At 43.5% G+C, this 12,488-nt stretch overlaps 1 protein-coding gene and 1 non-coding gene across 2 annotated transcripts in view; one reads left to right on the forward strand and one right to left on the reverse strand.

The window, feature by feature from the left end:
* LOC124602299 (protein singed wings 2) overlaps nt 1–12,488 on the reverse strand; it is a 443,654-nt gene that overhangs the window by 248,875 nt on the left and 182,291 nt on the right. The window lies entirely within an intron of this gene.
* Trnat-ugu lies at nt 10,011–10,085 on the forward strand. The gene has a single exon. It is a non-coding gene; the product is annotated as a tRNA-Thr (tRNA).

Here is a 12,488-nt window from a genome sequence, read left to right on the forward strand (position 1 = left end):
TCAGTTTGTATGTTGCTGTCCCATGCAAAATTTTCGCCTTATTTTGTTCGCGTGGTAAAGGTTGACAGGAGTCTACTGGGGCACATTTGTATGTGGCACCCGAATATGATTTTATAAACGATGTATGTCTTTGATAGGCTTTATATCGCTGACTGTGGAAGACCGCAGACCCAGAGATACTGCTAGTGTTGGAGTAAGAGAGCGCTTGGAGCACAGTTGTAGGTAGCTGTCGGTGAGCGAAAGACGATGGAATAGGCAGTTTTTGTGGTGTGCTGTGTGAAGCCACCAAGTGTTAGATTAATTTAGGTACGTCGATACTGTTGAACTTGGAAGCAGGAGTCTTCATGCAAGCAAGGTAAAGATTTTAAATAATTATGATACCTGTTTTTGCCAGCTCGCCAGTGTAGATGAGTTGATTGATAATTTGTAATTGTTGAGTGACCTGAGAATGTGCATAAACCGTTTTGATAAAAAGGCTAGTAAGATATTTCACTTTGTAATGTTTCTAAGATTTGGTAACAGAGCTATATTTAATTTGATGATTTGCTTTTATATTGGATTAATGAAGTTAGATAATACTTGCTGTGCTCATTGTTTATGAATCAGTTGTGGGTAATGTAACTTCAATTGTCAGATGTTTTTAAAAGACAAACTTAACTTGTAATACAATCTTGCTAAAAAAAATCAATGTTAGTAGTTCACCGCAATCAGTACCCCTCCCTGTCAAGCTCATATATTTTTTAAAGAAGTTGGATTTTCTTAAATGTTCTCGTTTATCATCCAAAAGAATTTCATGTGCATCCCAGAGTATTATGGTCAGCATTGCACACTGCTGACCCGGTAGCTAGCATATTTATATTTTTGTGAGAGACCAGAATATATCGCGTTACACCGTTGCTGGTCTAGAGGTTCAAATGGCTCTGAGCACTATGGGACTTAACATCTGAGGTCACCAGTCCCCTAGAACTTAGAACTACTTAGACCTAACTAACCTAAGGACATCACACACATCCATGCCCGAGGCATGATTCGAGCCTGCGGCCGCAGCGGTCGCGCGGTTCCAGACTGAAGCGCCTAGAACCGCTCGGCCACACCGGCCGGCGCTCTAGAGGTAAGACAATTTAATTTATTCGTTATGTGCACAGGGACCAAAGTTACCAGTTTTGAACAGGGTCAGATGTTTCAGTGCCTAAGGGGCTGAATGTATTTTGCAGTGACTCTATTCCTTTATTGTTATTGGGAGTTGCATTGCCCAATCAATTCGTGTAAAGTTTTGCTAGCAATAACACAGAGTAAGCGCGCCACTAGCACTTACAACACGCAGAACGACAATTCGAGTTCAGTACTCATTCCACAGGTCAGACATTCATTCAAAGTAATCGTGAAGTTTATTATTTCATTTTTTTTAAAGAACGCTACAAAGTTTCTGGCCGCTATGCACCCCTTGTCCACGCAAAAGGTGTTGCACTGTTGAGACAAGAGGTTGGAGCTGCTCGCATACTGTTTATTTCCTCGCGAATTTCAGGTGCAGTCCGAGTGCTCTGACGTTTCTCTTTACACATATGAACTGTTGCAGAGTTACAATAACAGTACATTTTTCAATTCCAATCTCCTGCTTCCGTCTCATTAGGAGGTAATACGGTACGAATCTGATAGGTATACAGACACATTTCCAGACACGCACAGTGAATTGCAAACTATTGCGAACTGATTACTACAGAGACAGCCGAAGGGCTGAGGCCTATTCGAACGGAACCGTCTTAGGTAAAAGCACGTCATTATTCTTGTGGATACTCGTCAGCGACCCTCTAAGCGAACAACCCGTCAAATACACAACAGAGGAGTAAGGTCTTTACGTGTTTATACTTGTTTTACTATCACAATGGGGATCTGATAGACTATTCAAAAGGAAATTTCTGTTTTAATCACAAATCGATAGTTTTGTCAAGTGATCGAAAGCTTTTGACTGGTAGTGTATGCGTCATACAAGAAGGAAAAGCAGGAGAAATGTTTAAATAATTAGAATAAGAGCAGTATGCTTGTGTAAGACAGCATATCGTAGAGCTGTACGTCGACCTCGGTGGCGCTGTACCTGCGGCAGCAGGACATACGTGCTGCTGGTCATGAGTATGGCGGCACTACAGCCCAATGCGAGCTAACGGAGGGTTTCCGGTGGACGACGACTCTCAGAGTTCAGGTAGGCCGTGACTTAAGGTAGTTTTTGGTGATACTAGACGTAGATTTCACAGATTTTTATATGTGAGCTGGGAGCAATCCCTGCAAAACTTTTGCCACAGAGCACTGAGGCGGCCACATAACACGAACTCGAGATTTCTCTGTCAGTAACCAGTAGGCTACCCTCTAAACTACGTAACAGAACTTTCTGCTGCTGTCCCCACAGCACTTGCAGCATCGCATCTGAAATGGGAATTTTAGATGACAACATCGGCTACGGCTGATCGACCACGAAAAATGTATTGTATATCAACCCAACGACCACGTATCGACACGAAGTTAAACACTAATCTTATTTATTGTAATCAGATAGCCTTTAACTTCATCTGCTCCTACCGTAGCTTGGGAAATTTTCAGATCTATTTTCCATTTCATGTGAAAATTACCATATTATCAGTTTAATAAGCCACGACTGCAAAATACTAACACGAATTCTTTACTGACAAATGGAAAAACTGGTAGAAGCCGACCTCGGGGAAGATCAGTTTGCATTCCAAATCGCACAATAACCCTGGGTTCGGTGTGGGGCGGCGGAGGGAGGGGTGAAGTGGACTGCGGTAGTCGTCGTGGGGTTGTGGACCACTGCGGCTGCGGCGGGGACGGAGCCTCTCCGTTGTTTCTATGTCCCCGCTTAACATACAACCCCTGTCCTTCAGGTAGCGCACAGTCGGAAATCAGACGGGTTTCAAATCCGGTAATCTTGGTGACCACGCAGTTTGCAACGTAGGGCTATTAATTCGAGTTTCCGATAGGTGACTTCTCCGTTTTCTTTTAATGTGTCGACACTCACGAAGAGCTGCGGCTGTAGTGCTGTTGTTTTGATAATACAGCTGTATAAGTAAGGCCCTGCTCTCCTTGCTTAGACTCATGTTGACTGTCTACAACTGTAATGCACACTGATGCATGTGTTTCAGTGCTACGTCGCAAAACCAGTACCGGCGCCTAACGGCAAGCCAGTGACACTGACCTTACTAACAACGCAAATACTACAACTCACAGTCTGAATATCGTTACTATAAAGTTGAGTGCCCATAAGGTAATTATTTTCGGTCTACACTGGCACTAGTAATGAAAGTTTAATTGTAACCGTCCTGTAATAAATCATCTCGTACTAATGTAATTTGACAGATGCTTTACTGCGCCCTTTTTTTTATTCGCGGGTGAGTATTATCCAGTGATGAAGGAAAGATGAATATACATATAGCCGAACGCGGACGCTACACTGTGAAACAGCAGTCGATGTTAACAGGCAGGTGTATATGGGCGTATCTCTGAGCCCATCGCATTAGGCGGACCGGCAAAGAGCCCACCTGCCAGATCGTTGACAGGTTCTGGGCCACGCCCTCCACTTGTTTACAGGCCCATCTGACTCATGGCGAGGATACGCTCTCATACAGTCTACACTAATCAATAAAGAATGCGAATTACATTATCAAGAAGGAATTAAACTGATAGGCATGCCGTCAGGGTCTTTCTTGGAATAATCGCCTTCGAATTCTATGCACTTGGCTCGAAATATCTTCCAGAAGAGAGTCTAAAAAAAATGGTTCAAATGGCTCTGAGCACTATGGGATTCAACTGCTGAGGTCATTAGTCCCCTAGAACCTAGAACTAGTTAAACCTAACTAACCTAAGGACATCACAAACATCCATGCCCGAGGCAGGATTCGAACCTGCGACCGTAGCGGTCTTGCGGTTCCAGACTGCAGCGCCTTTAACCGCACGGCCACTTCGCCCGGCGAAGAGAGTCTGTAACAAATCTTTTAAACTCTAACCCCCCCCCCCCCTCCCACACACACACACAAAGAAAAAAAAAAAAAAACAGGACTAAACCTGGGCTGTGTCAAGAGACACGCCGATAGTTATTTTTTACGAAAGCTTCAATAGTCAACCTTTCGCGAACGTGGTGTAACATCGTAGGCTAGCCTCTAAGGGGAAAGGTGCGAGGGAGTCCAGTAAGAATTTAACCATCTGTCCAGTCGACGTCATTAGAGAGAATTTTCAGTTGAACAGGGATGCGCTGGAAAAGTCCTACGGTCGTCTTGAACGAGCCACATCGACATTAACTACAGCGGTTACGACGAACCAATTAAATCTCTATTCAAATGACCGGAAAATGAGTTCCACTCTACATCTACACACACGCTACGCAATCACTTGTACAGTGCATCTAGGAGTATTTGGCAGTCCAACGCTAGATTACACTGTCGCCAGTGCACAATCCGAAAACGGTAAGTATTCTTTATAGAACAATGTTGAGGGCATTATATGCCTTATAATGCTACCCTGTAGAGATCCTGTTGCAGCTTTCACCTCTTTGGAGCATTTGCTATACAGTATAAATTCTTCTAACCAGCCACGTACTTCGGAATATACTGCGCATGGTGGTATATTCATTGTCAGCGAAAAACGGAAAGTGTGTTTCACCTGAAATGTTTTCCATTGAAACATTCTGTTGTATGAAGCAACTTTTTTCTTCTAGGAAAGCCATAATTTTTCAGTTTAGGATATACCCTAGCATCTTGCAACAAAGGGGCATAAGGCATATGGGTCTGTAACAATGTAATAATTCCAATTCCCAAGAAAGCAGGTGCTGACAGTTGTGAATATTACCGAAGCAATGGTTGAGAAGGGGTGAGATGGGATTATAGTCTATTCCCGATGTTATTCAATCATCTACATTGAACAAGCAGTAACGGAAATCAAAGAAATGTTTGGAAAATGAATTAAAATTCAGCAGGAGAAACATAACGCTGAGATTTGCCGATGACATTGTAATTCCGTCAGAGACAGCAAAGGACGTAGAAGAGCATATAAAATGAATGGACAGTGTCATGAAAGGAGGATATAAGATGAGCATCAACAAAAACAAAAGAAGAGTAATAGAATGTGGTCGAATTAAAACAGGAAATGCAGAAGGAATTAGATTAGAAAATGAGACGCTGGGCAGTAAAATAAATGTCAATGATCGATGTACAGAGGATATAAAATGGAAACTGGAGGAGGCAAGAAGAGAATTTTTGAAGAAAAAAATTTTAGCATCTAATATAGATTTAAGTGTTCGGACGTCTTTTCTCAAGTTATTTGTCTGGAGCGCAGCCATGTGTGGAAGAGAGACATGTACAATAAGAAGTTTAGACAAGAAGAAAATAGAAAATTCTGAAACGTAGTCTTACAGAACAATGCTCAAGATTAGATGGGTAAATCACGAAACAATGGAGGATGCAGTGAATGTAACTGGGGAGAAAAGAAATCTGTGGCATAACTTGACTAAAAAAATCGGTTGATCATTCTGAGACAGCAAGGAATCACCAATTTAGTATTGGAGGGAAGTGTGGGGTGTAAAAATTGTATAAGACAGTCAAGAGATTATTACAGTAAGCAGATTCAGAAGGATGTAAATTGCAGTAGCTATTAGGAGATGGAGAAGCTTGCAAAGTACAGAGTAGCATCGATAACTGCACCAAACCAGTCTTACGACTGAAGATCACAACAATATTTCTCCCGTGCATAAATTTTGCTTATTAGTCACTGTGTCCCCATGGTTTTTATTTTGTAACCTAAAATCGTTAACCACACACAAGCTGCCTTTGCTTGTGATGAAAAAGCAGTACTTCTGCGTATATTTAAAGTATTAAATTAAATAATACGGTCGCTAGGATACCAGTGACTGATAGTTTAGTATCCGGAATTAGTGAGCAATGGCTGAGAGTGAAATCCGAACTGAAGAAAAATATTTTTTGAGAAATAAGTATGTAAAGGTACCACTTTGGTGGCTTAAAAGAGCAACAAGTTTCTCTCCACAAAACTTCACAATGAACATTTAAGTTCAAATGAGTTGCACCGCCGGTGTAATCCGACGCGAACCAACCATTTCTATTTATATTCAGACGTCAAGGAAGCGAGCATGCGTTCTGTTTTGACAGGAATCATACAACAGTTGAATTCCTTCCTGCAACTGTGAAATAATCTGATACCACGACAGGCACAATAAACAAAAAACAAAAAAAATACAATTTCCAGAAATCGCATAGCTAAAGGCAGTTGCCGCCACCTACGCGCATTGTGATTTGGCTACACAATTTTAATTAGATCATCATTTTAATTAGATCATCTGTTGTGAAAATAAGCTCTTCTGATTTTAAATCTTTTTGCGTTTCTATCGTTACAAAAAAAATTGTTTTATTATTTCGTAATATTTCATTATAAAAAGGTCAGTTACAGACTATCCCTATTCTACATCTGACCAAAGAGCGAGGCGAGATTTTAGTGTCTACCCCCTTGTATATGATTGTTAAAAATACAATTTCATATCATGTCACCATAGATAAAGACACCATTGATTCTGATTTCTCAGATGCTGCAAAATCGATCTGACAATGAATATATCGTCTCTGTTTAGCGTAAATGTACACTGCACTTCAGCCGCAATTGTTTCCATTTATTTGTTTACCTATTTCTTCACTCATTCTGAGTTTACGAAGGCATTCAGCGCCTAATGTATCAACTAAAATATTGTGATATCTCTGTACTAAGTTACAGTATTCTTTACATATGGTCATACGAATAATACTGTATAATATTACAAATATTCTCGAGCTGCACTATCGCTACGTCGGAGAGTCGTGTATATCCTGATCACCGTCATAGCCATGCACTTCACGCACAAGTAAACGGTCCGTTGACTGGATTTCCTCGCACCCACAGTCACTACTGTCGGAGTGGCCCCATTTGTTCATCAGTTGCTTACACCTGGCAACACTCGTGCTGACACAGTTCAATTCCACAATTTCCTCGAGAGATTAAACCCTTCCATACTCTTCTTGGGGCCGTCCACGAAGTTTCGGTTGTTATGTCTACCTACATTTCACATCTCTTTCCAAGCTGTCTTCAAGTCGAAGCCTTACAGTTGTTTCGCCAATTTTTGATAAAGGTGGCTCAGATATAAGTCTGTTTAGAGGTGTTAGTTCTTGGTGTTGTCTAGGATTTTTCTGTGTGATTTTGGGGCTGACTGTGATCGGCTAATTTCAGGAGGCTGTATGTTTGGTAGGACTGGGAGGTAGGCACATGGCATGACCCTGAGTGTTCTAGAGATTATCCGCATTGTCTCCTTCAGCTGGACGTCCACTTTAGCGACGTGTGCATTTCTCATCCATAACGTTCTACCACTAGTTGTCCGCGGCGGTGTTCAGTAGCAGTTGTGTTTAAATAAAATGAAACACGACCTTTAATTTCCCCCTTCTTAACTACTACCTAGGGTACAGAATTATACAGGATGGAGCAAATAGAACTGGACCAGACGAGTGGATACCATGTGTTTCAGATTAAGGGAGGAGGGAAAGACCTACTGTTACTTCCAACAGGATGGAGCACCTGCCCATACAGCCGGACAAACCTTGGAGCACTTTTACACAGTCTTCACGCTTGACAGAGTTGTTATCAGAAGGTCAGTCTGGTCGCGATCACAGGTAACCAGCCACCCAGGTCACCTGATGTGTCAGTGTCCCTCAAGTCTAAGATTTGTCGCAACAACTCGCATAATCTTCAGCAACTGCAACAGAGCATCTCTGATGAGACTGCAGCAAGTCCAGCAGTTCAGCTTCGATGCGCCTTCAGCGACTTGCTGACCAGGGCCCAAAAGGGCCAAGGGGTGAATGGGGGTTACAGTCCGCATCTGCTATACGCATGTTAGTACTGTATTTTCTTTCCTCCGCTGTGTTTCCTTGTATCCTGAGACTCTGTTCTCCGGGCCGCTTTTATACGCCGCGCCCTGTAAAATACTTTTTCATTACAGTTTTTCGTGATTGGTGAAAATATCTGCTCATACGTAGTTATCGAATTAAAATACGCGCAGACTGGGTTCGAATTTTCCCAAGCTTCCTCGAAGAAATATCATAAAAAGTGTTACCTTACATTGTTTATTATTGCACTTACTTGATGTTCACGACTGATATTGTTATAAGTACAGATGTTTGGTCCGCGACAAATATGACGATTCGGGAGGAAGAGCAAGATATTTTGCAGTTATACGGCGAGAAAGTTTTAAGTAACTCAAGTACAATTTTTGCGCACGATGTGCAACTGGAGAAGAGCTCTAGCAGAGCGGTGGATCAAAGACACGGCAAATGATGAGCTGCTTGTTTCCGTTGGCAGACGACCAGAGGCCGAAACTTGTATCAGAAAGACTGCCGTGCATTTTGTGCGACGCTAGAAAACGCACGGGAAGAAGGGGTTCCACCACAGTATTACGTAAATTGTACACCTTCGTGGTAATGGAATAGTCAACTTCATTGTCCGTTTTGTCGAACCAATACTGTGCATGATTTGCATGGTTTCCGCAGCTTGGTACTCCTGCAGCGGTGGGCGTTTTGTTTTTCCCAGATCCATTAGTATCTTGCCTCTTGTAGTCAACGTGATGCTCCACTTTGATTCTTAGTGGCTTCTTGTAATAATTTTTGCGGCGTTTCAATATCAATTCTTGCACTATATATTTTTTATGCTTGTCTTTGAATGATAAAAACTATAGGATTTACAAGATGTGAAAGACTTTGATTGTAAGTGGTTACATTTCATCTTCATTGATTTCCAAACAGCAATAATGATGGCGCTCAGTCCGGAACCGCGCGACTGCTACGGTCGCAGGTTCGAATGCTGCCTCGGGCATGGATGTGTGTGATGTCCTTAGGTTAGTTAGGTTTAAGTAGTTCTAAGTTCTAGAGGACTGATGACCACAGATGTTAAGTCCCATAGTGCTCAGAGCCATTTGAACCATTTGAGCAATAATGATGTTTTCTGATCGATGACCTCCGCGTCTCTGTTTCGGGTTGTAAGCAGACCACACTATTAAGTGCACTCTTCTGACATTTAACAGAATATTTCCAGAAACGTCAAGTTTATGTATTGAACGGCGATTCATTCTTGTGCATTTTCCCTCGAGAGGCAGATGGTGCATCAGAGAAGAAGAGACGTATTTCGTTTGTTCTTATCAACATTTTACCTTGACCACATTGATAGAAATAGAGTACAGAGCTGTAAGTGATAACTAGAGAAAGCAAATCCTTAAATGATACCACCAAGCGAGTTTCTTCCCTCTCGACATTCTCACATAAAAGCGTAGTAATCAAAACTACGAATTACAGGGTGACAGCTATTGAACTACATGAAATGAAATCGTCATAACTTCTGCACGGTTTCCTTAGGACGTTCCAACTGCACGGTTGGCCACGGAGCGTAATAGGAATTAAATGAAATTAGAATTATATTAATACCTTCAGCTGCTAACGGGCGTTGATATATATCAACGGGGACAGGTGAAAAAGTGTGCTCCGACCGGGACTTGAACCCGGGATCTCCTACTTACATGGCAGACACTCTGTCCATCTGAGCCACCGAGGGCACAGAGGATAGCGCGACTGCAGGGGCTATCTCGCACACGCCTCCCGAGAGACCCACATTCTCACCTTGTATGTCTACACACTAAATTCGTAGTGTCCCACCCCAACATACTCATTACTCGTGGAAGACACCATAGACACCACAGAAACCATATCCCTATAAGTATATAGTTCCGGCAACGCCGGCCATGGCCTTCTTCTTCTATGGGGATGCACACATATTCCCCGAACTCTTACGGGACTTGGTAAGAATGTCTTCCACGAGTAGTGAGTGTGTTCGGGTGGGACACCACGAATTTAGTGTGTGGACATACAAGGTGAGAATGTGGGTCTCTCGGGAGGCGTGCACAAGATAGCCCCTTCAGTTGCGCTATCCTCTGTGCCCTCGGTGGCTCAGATGGATAGAGTGTCTGCCATGTAAGCAGGAGATCCCGGGTTCGAGTCCCGGTCGGGGCACACATTTTCACCTGTCCCCGTCGATATATATCAACACCCGTTAGCAGCTGCAGGTATTAATACAATTCTCATTTCATTCTATACGGCTGCAGGTCATCAATGGTGTCTGTTCTTTCGGAAATGTCCGAAAGAACAGACACCATATCCCTATAGGTAATAGGAATTAGTCTGCGCATGCGGACGAGCCTTGTTGTCGGCCATATGCACGTGAAAATGTCACGGTACGCCAAAACTGGCGCATTTGTAGGACTGAGAATCGACATTTAGCGATCAGGAAGTCTCTTCACCCTCATCGGGTGACTGTGTGGTGTGCAGTGTCCACTCACGGAATAACCGTTGTGGTATTCCTTGACGGCACGTTTACTACCTACGGGTGGCGGTGGTGGTGGTGGTTAGTGTTTAACGTCCCGTCGACAACGAGGTCATTAGAGACGGAGCGCAAGCTCGGGTTAGGGAAGGATTGGGAAGGAAAGCGGCCGTGCCCTTTCAAAGGAACCATCCCGGCATTTGCCTGAAACGATTTAGGGAAATCACGGAAAACCTAAATCAGGATGGCCGGAGGCGGGATTGAACCGTCGTCCTCCCGAATGCGAGTCCAGAGTGCTAACCACTGCGCCACCTCGCTCGGTACTACCTACGGGTACGTGAAGGTTTTGGAAGATGATTTCATCCCCATTATCCAAAGTAACCCGCATTTCAATAAGATATGGGTCATGCAAGACGCAGATCGACCCCATCGAAGCAGGAGAGTGTTTGGTGTCCTGGAGGAGCACTTTGGAGACCGCATTCTTGTTCTGGGGTACCCATTAGCCACTGACATAGGCCTCGATCGGCCGCCATAATTTTTGTGGTGCTATTTTAAAGACAAGATGTACAGAAATAACCCAAAAACTTTTGCTGACCTGAAAATAGCCATTCAGGAGATCATCGACAGCATCCGTGTTCCGACATTTCGGCGAGTCACGCAGAATTTCGCTGTTCGTCTGCGTCACATCATCGCCAATGATGCCAGACATATCGAACATATCATAACCTAAATCCGAATGTCTCTAGTGACGGCTACATGTTGAGTAAATTTGTGGATGCCGTTCTTTTTCATGTAGTTCAATAATTGTCACCGTGAACATATTATCTGCATATGTTTTCTTTAAATCCTGGTTTCCTATTGCTCCATTAGAGTCAAATATCCCATCAGCATTATCAACTCTCAGTCTTCACAATAAAATTGTTCTGTAGTTAACTTGCCACAACAGGGAAACATTAGTTTTAATTGTATATTACTGTGGAAGTCTATCTTTATTTGCATTTAGTCGGAATATAATGCTTCATACTTCTGACAAAAACTGAACTTCAGATACATCAAAGATTCCGATATTTTCCCATCCTGCGTACAATTTCAACCTTCAGAGACACGCCGCACAAAGTATTATCCACGACACCACATCTCGTATTGACAATTCTACATGAGAAAGAACTTGCCTAGCTGATGGGTTCCATAACAGCTCCCAAGAGATGCCTGCTCGCAAATTCTTTCGAAAGCGACAAAGACTGAGCTAACAACAATCTAAATAATTTAAATTAGAATCACTTACGATGGCAGTATCATACTTGACGTTCGATTAAAAGCTATTAACATACGACTCAGTTTTATCTAGCAAAATTGAGTTACTTGCGAAAAGTACGCAAGAAACCTGTCAAAACATTCATTAGCCATACGTTCAATGTAATTGAAAACCTAGCGTAGTTTTCGCGTCTCGTATTTCAGTGAGTGTTTCTTGATTATCAGAGTAGCTCATCAGAAGATTATCTTGGGAATTTGTCACTGTATAGAGTAGGGTAAACATAGTCATGTGTAGGGACTGTGGTTGTTGTGAGCGGACGCAAGGAGAATTGGCCACTCTTCGGGGGCAGGTGGAGGCTTTGTCTGTTAGGCTCACCGAGCTCGAGGCGCAGGCGTCGGCTCGTAGTGGCGTTGGGACAACTGTGGTGAGACCTATGCCTACTTCGGTGGCCTTGGAATCACATGGAACCCCTGATGTCGCTGCGTCTTCCGGCAGTGAGCATCTTACCGGTCAGCCATCACTCCAGGGTGAATGGCGGACAGTGGTGGGCTCGCGCGTGCCTGGCCGAAAGGCGAAGGTGGGATCTGGCCGCGTGGCAGCTGCCTTACCCCTTTCCAACAGGTACGGGGTGCTTCCTAGTGGTGATGACATCGTTTCCGAGCCACCACAGGATGCCTCGCCTGTTGGGCCAGTGGCCGATTCTCCGGCAAGGTCCCGACAGTCACAGAGGGCGGGCCTATTAGTTACAGGGAGCTCCAACGTTAGGCGGGTTATGGAGCCCCTTAGGAAAATAGCGGGTAGGTCGGGGAAGAATGCCAGTGTGCACTCGGTGTGCTTGCCG

Source organism: Schistocerca americana, chromosome 1 (genome assembly GCF_021461395.2).
Source record: "Schistocerca americana isolate TAMUIC-IGC-003095 chromosome 1, iqSchAmer2.1, whole genome shotgun sequence".
Lineage (NCBI taxonomy): Eukaryota > Metazoa > Arthropoda > Insecta > Orthoptera > Acrididae > Schistocerca > Schistocerca americana.